Raw genomic sequence first — 7,113 nt, 5'->3', positions numbered from 1 at the left:
ATTTTCTGTACTTCTGGATAAAACTATACCCCCTATACTGTACTCTATCAAGGGTGTCCTTTTTTTCTTGTGTGCTTTAATTTGCATTTAAAATATTGAACTGCAATTTCCCCTGCTTTGACCAATCTTCCAGCAATGTCAATCCCCTCCTCCTCGGTAAATATACACATTCTTTTTATTTTCTTTTTTTATTTTAGCCCCTCAAAAATTTAGAAATTTTGAAATTTAGAATCACTTTCAATTAAAATTTTCAAAATGAACACAATTTGACACCTTTTTCATCCGGTGTGGTGATCGGCAGTAGTTGTTGACGGTTGTACACACACATTCACACATTCACCTTACATTGGGTTTGACAATTATACTTTAATCAGAGTCCGGCTACAAGACAAACTCTGGGGTGGACTTTGTGTGAAAATATAAATATGGCTTCACTGCGGTTGTTTGTGCCTTTATGGCGTTTGTCCCATTTCTTCAGCAGTTTAATGATCTACAGAATGAGCAGTCTACGGCAAATGATGGAATATTACTTGGTAGTGAAGCTACTATATAGCGGATGCCGACAATTTTGGAGCCTTTATTATAACTGCTCTGACTCTGGGTGGAGAAAGAAAGTAAAGAATAATGTTATTGTTTTAAATTAATGTTTAAAAGACCGAACATTAAAAAAAAAGGTTGAACATTTAAAATGAAATTCTGCCTCATTAACGTTGGCAAGGTTGCTGTTGCTGTTGGGGAGAATTCAATTGATCACTCAATCAGTCAATCAGTTAATCCCCAAAGATCCAGGGCTCCAATAAAGAGATTTCCTCTTAGCGGGACAGGAAGTGAGTAGAAATCTCTCCTAAAAACTCGACCCTATCTATTATTAAAATTCAGGGGTGGCCCCCCAGGTGAGTGGCTCTCACATCTTTAGGGCTGATGGACCTGAGGCAGGACCCCTCGGCTCTCACAGCGACATAGTGCTTCCAGCAGCAAGAACACTCCAGGGCTCAGGAATAGAACCTCGGTCTCTGGCCTCCGGACTATTGTCTCCTTTTATAGACACAGGATCAGTGGGTTGGACCCAGTCATCCCACCAAAACCAAAATCCTGGGAACAGAGTTAATCCTAACAGGGAAATGCCTAACTCACTAATTCTAACCCGCTTACATGTACAGTTGCAAGAAAAAGTATGTGAACCCCTTGGGATTACGTGGAGTTTTGCATGAATTGGGCATAAAATGTGCTCTGAACGTCATCTAAGTCACAACAATAGAAGAACACAGTCTGCTGAACATAATACTACACAAACATTAGATGTTGCCATGGTTTAATTGCACATAACATGTAAACATTCACAGTGCAGGGAGGAAAAAGTATGTGAGGCCCTAGCTTAATGACTTCTCCCAGAGCTAATTGGAGCCAGGAGTGAGCCAACCTTGACTCCAACCAGTGTGATGATATCGGATGTGTTGCTGACAGCTGTCCTGCCCTTAAAAAATACACACCTGTTTTGGGTTTACTGGTTTCAAGAAGCACTGTCTGTTTTGAACCATGCCTCGCAGAAAAGAGCTCTCAGAAGACCTACGATCAAGAATTGTTGACTTGCATGAAGCTGGAAAGGGCTACAAAAGTATCTCCAAAAGCCTCGATGTTCATGTGTCCATGGTAAGACAGACTGTCTACAAATGGAGAAAGTTTAGCACTGTTGCTACTCTCCCTAGGCGTGGTCATCCTGTAAAAATGACTGCAAGACCACAGCGCAGAATGCTGCATGAGGTAAAGAAGAATCCCAGAGTGTCAGCTAAAGACCTACAGAAATCTCTGGCACATGCTAACATTTTTGTTGACACGTCTACAATAAGGGAACATTAAACAAGAATGGAGTACATGGGAGGACACCACGGAGGAAGCCATTGCTGGCCAAAAAGAATATTGCAGCACGTTTGAAGTTTGCAAAAGAGCACCTGGATGTTCCACAGCACTACTGGCAGAATATACTGTGGACAGATGAAACCAAGATTGAGTTGTTTGGGAAGAACACACAACACTATGTGTGGAGAAAAAAAGGCCCAGCACACCAACATCAAAACCTCATCCCCACTGTGAAACATGGCGGAGGGAGCATCATGGTTTGGGGCTGCTTTGCTGCCTCAGGGCTGGACGGATTGTTGTCATTGATGGGAAAATGAATTCCAGAGTTTATCAAGACATTTTGCAGGAAAACGTACGACCATCTGTCCGCCAACTGAAGCTCCGCAGAGGATGGGTGATGCAACAGGACAATGACCCAAAGCATACAAGTCATTCAACAAAACAATGGCTGCAACAGCACAGAATACGCCTTCAGGAGTGGCCCAGTCAGAGTCCTGACCTCAACCCCATTGAAATGCTGTGGCATGACCTTAAGAAAGCGATTCACACCAGACATCCCAAGAATATTGCTACACTGAAACAGTTTTGTGAAGAGGAGTGGTCCAAAATGACTCCAGATCGTTGTGCAGGTCTGATCTGCAACTACAGGAAACGTTTGGTTGAGGTTATTGCTGCCAAAGGAGGGTCAACCAGTTATTAAGTCCAAAGGTTCACATACTTTTTCCTCCCTGCACTGTGAATGTTTACATGTTACATGCAATTAAACCATGGCAACATCTAATGTTTGTGTAGTATTATGTTCAGCAGACTGTATTCTTCTATTGTTGTGACTTAGATGACGTTCAGAGCACATTTTATGCCCAATTCATGCAAAACTCCACGTAATCCCAAGGGGTTCACATACTTTTTCTTGCAACTGTACATAGGAAGTTGCCTTACAACAACTGACGCTGTATGCAGGAGTACCTCGGTTTACGAATGAAAATCCATTGAAAATAATGCCTCGGTTTACTAATTTTGTTTCGCAATACGAACGGATTAATTGGTTTTCAATGCATTTACGAATTCATTTCTAATCATGTCCCTGTACAGTATTTATGCCTTTAAAGTGCACTTTAAAAATAGTTTTGAACAGATAAAACTTTTTTCTCTCCTCTCCTCTCCCTCCTCCTTTTCTCTCTTCCTTTCCTTTCCTTTCCTCTCCTCTCCCTTCTCCTCTCCTCTCCCTCCTCCTTTTCTCTCCTCCTCTCCTCTTCTCTCCCTCCTCCTCTCCTCTCCCGCCTCCTTTTCTCTCTTCCTTTCCTCTCCTCTCCTCTCCCTCCTCCTTTTCTCTCCTCCTCTCATCTTCTCTCTCTCCTCCTCTCCTCTTCTCTCCCTCCTCCTCTCCTCTCCCGCCTCCTTTTCTCTCTTCCTTTCCTTTCCTCTCCCTTTTCCTCTCCTCTCCCTCCTCCTTTTCTCTCCTCCTCTCATCTTCTCTCTCTCCTCCTCCTCCTCCTCCTCTCCTCACCTCTCCTCTCCCTTTTAGCGCATCCCTTTAGCCCTCCTATGAAATGTAATGAGCTGTGCGACATATATCACTAACCATCTTACTTTCATATAATAAACTCTTTTCCAGAAAGACTCTTTACCACAAACTCGCATGACTCTCAGCCCCTTACCCCGGTGTTTTTGTGGCGACATACGCAGCCCGAACAGCCTTTATAATCGCAGCATCTAGTTTGTCTGCTGTCGTCCTCCGGCAGGGCCAGCGCTGAGATGGACGCCACGGATAACCCAACAAGCAGGAGAGTCCACAGCCACCTCATGGTTAGGTGTGTTGGGTGGGAAGACGATCACACCTCCAACGTGGTATTCCACGGTGCGCTCAGTCCACTCCCAGCAGAGGATCTCAGAGCCACGCAGGAGTCCCGGCACTTTAATTCTGAAACTGCAACCTATAATTATGTAAATACGATATATATACATTTTATAATATGGCTGTGAGGGAGATTAATAACCTTTGGCATGGCTCACTAATTATAATTTCCTGTAAAGCAGATAAACTGGATCTCAGCACAAGACCGAGCAAGGTCGGGGGGGGGGGGGGGGGACTGTCTGGGGGTTTGGGTTTCTGGGGGGGGGTGAAGAATGAGAAACTGATCCAGAATATTTATTACAATTACAATTTGCATCATTGCAGTAGGAAGGCAAGTTCAATTGGGAATAGTGGAGCAGAAATTAAGGGGGTCTACAGTGGGGTGACTGTCAGGGTTTTTTGTTTTTTTTTCGTGGGGGGGGGGGGGTGACGGATAAAAATTTGGTCTAGAATATTTATCACAATTACAGTTTGCATCATTGCGCTAGGAAGGCAAGTTAGTAATATAATTATCTCCTATGATCATAAGCGCCATCTAGTGCCCATAATGCACCACCAAAAGAAAGCTCTATTTGTGTGAAAAAAAAATGATACAAATGTCATACGGGTACAGTGTTGCATGACCGCACAATTGTCATTGGCTGAAAGCTGAAAAATTGGCCTGGTCAGGAAGGGGGTATAAGGCGAGGGGTTAATATCATCGAGCCATTCTGGGGAAATCTCAGACATGTGGTTCAGGCAAGACGCCCAACGACTTTGCATGACCTTGGAGACGAATGGGCAACTCCACCACCTGCAAGAATTCGGGGGCCTCATAGACAACTATTACAGAAGACTGACCGCTGCCATTGATGCTAGAGGGGGGGCTACACAGTAATAAGAACTAAAGGGATGCAGACTTCTGATCCGGGGGCGGAGATTTCTGATCCGGGGGCGGAGACTTCTGATCCAGGGGCGGAGACTTCTGATCTGGGCCATTTGGGGGATTTCTGTTATTATGATTTAAAAAGGAGCCAAACAACTTCAGTATGTGATAATGAATGGCTTCTTATGATCCCTATCCCTAAATAAAAAATGTTCAGTCATATTTTTCAATTTCAATACCAAAATTTCTTGATTTCTGGCAGGATTGTAAATCTTTTCAGCATAACTGTAACTGTAAGACATGGGATAGAAGATGCGATCACACATCACATACAGCATCCCAAGCATTTGGTTCTAATACAACATCTTCTATATTCCCCTCCATATACATTACGCCATTGTTGTGATGCCACCATCATCATTGTAGTTCCTCCCCCTCCCAAGCATTCAATATGTAAAGGGGTGTTAGACGAGATCATAGATTGGCCAATAGGTGGCGGCCTCCCCCAAGCTGTAAATAGTGGTTTGAATTGGAGATTAAGGGAGTCTTGTAGGAAGTTTTGAGAAAATGAAGAGAGTCATGAAGCTGGCCCCTGTGGGACTAGGTGGGGTCGGGGGCCTACTTACCACAAGGCAAACAAGGCATTTGCCTAGGGCGGCATTTTTCAGAAGGGCAAAAGAAGGGATACAAAGAGCATGGGGAACAGGTGGGATCTGAGAGAGGCTGAGGGCTGCTTGATGGTGTATGTAGAGCCTGACTTTTCTTCCCGGGGAAATCCGGAGCTGTGAAGGTGAGTGTCTTCTCTCTCGCCAGGTGGGGGGGGGGGTTGTCAGTGTATGGGGGGCGATGGTAGTGGAAGGCTCTCTTCGTGGGGGAGGGGGGTGTTGGTCCGTGTCAGGGTCTCTCCATGGGGAAAGGGGGGGAGCCTATTTTTGTGTTGCCTAGGGCAAGACGACACCTAAATATACCACTGCCCTGAACTCTGCATCACTTACTACTGATCCCTGAACTCTGCATCACTTACTACTGACCTCTGACCTCTGCATCACTTACTACTGATCCCTGAACTCTGCATCACTTACCACTGACCTCTGACCTCTGCATCACTTACTGCTGACCCCTGAACTCTGCATCACTTACTACTGACCCTTGAACTCTGCATCACTTACCACTGACCTCTGACCTCTGCATCACTTACTACTGACCTCTGACCTCTGCATCACTTACTGCTGACCCCTGAACGCTGCATCACTTACTGCTGACCCCTGAACTCTGCATCACTTACTACTGACCCCTGAACTCTGCATCACTTACTGCTGACCCCTGAACTCTGCATCACTTACTGCTGACCCCTGACCTCTGCATCACTTACTGCTGACCCCTGAACTCTGTATCACTCCTGACCCCTGAACTCTGCATCACTTACTGCTGACCCCTGAACTCTGTATCACTTACTGCTGACCCCTGACCTCTGCATCACTTACTGCTGACCCCTGAACTCTGTATCACTCCTGACCCCTGAACTCTGCATCACTTACTGCTGACCCCTGAACTCTGTATCACTTACTGCTGACCCCTGAACTCTGTATCACTTACTACTGACCCCTGACCTCTGCATCACTTACTGCTGACCCCTGAACACTGCATCACTTACTACTGACCCCTGACCTCTGCATCACTTACTGCTGACCCCTGAACTCTGTATCACTCCTGACCCCTGAACTCTGTATCACTTACTACTGACCCCTGACCTCTGCATCACTTACTGCTGACCCCTGAACACTGCATCACTTACTGCTGACCCCTGAACTCTGCATCACTTACTACTGACCCCTGAACTCTGCATCACTTACTGCTGACCCCTGAACTCTGCATCACTTACTGCTGACCCCTGACCTCTGCATCACTTACTGCTGACCCCTGAACTCTGTATCACTCCTGACCCCTGAACTCTGCATCACTTACTGCTGACCCCTGAACTCTGTATCACTTACTGCTGACCCCTGACCTCTGCATCACTTACTGCTGACCCCTGAACTCTGTATCACTCCTGACCCCTGAACTCTGCATCACTTACTGCTGACCCCTGAACTCTGTATCACTTACTGCTGACCCCTGAACTCTGTATCACTTACTACTGACCCCTGACCTCTGCATCACTTACTGCTGACCCCTGAACACTGCATCACTTACTACTGACCCCTGACCTCTGCATCACTTACTGCTGACCCCTGAACTCTGTATCACTCCTGACCCCTGAACTCTGTATCACTTACTACTGACCCCTGACCTCTGCATCACTTACTGCTGACCCCTGAACACTGCATCACTTACTACTGACCCCTGAACTCTGTATCACTTACTACTGACCCATGACCTCTGCCTCGCTTACTACTGACCCCTGAACTCTGTATCACTTATTACTGACCCCTGAACTCTGCCTCGCTTACTACTGACCCCTGAACTCTGCATCACTTATTACTGACCCCTGAACTCTGCATCACTTACTACTGACCCCTGAACTCTGCATCACTTA

The 7,113-nt window shown here is 45.9% G+C and overlaps 1 long non-coding RNA gene across 1 annotated transcript; it reads right to left on the bottom strand.

Annotated features, from left to right (window-relative positions):
• Positions 1-346: 346 nt before the first annotated feature.
• Positions 347-3,764, bottom strand: LOC149473417 (uncharacterized). Its single transcript, XR_016312925.1, has 2 exons — positions 3,516-3,764; positions 347-597 (listed from the first exon to the last, which is right to left on the bottom strand). It is a non-coding gene; the product is annotated as an uncharacterized LOC149473417 (long non-coding RNA).
• Positions 3,765-7,113: the final 3,349 nt, after the last annotated feature.

This window comes from Staurois parvus, unplaced genomic scaffold (genome assembly GCF_062004578.1).
Source record: "Staurois parvus isolate SC_StPar_1 unplaced genomic scaffold, SC_StPar_1.0 ptg000016l, whole genome shotgun sequence".
Lineage (NCBI taxonomy): Eukaryota > Metazoa > Chordata > Amphibia > Anura > Ranidae > Staurois > Staurois parvus.
This window is presented reverse-complemented; position numbering and strand designations above follow the sequence as displayed.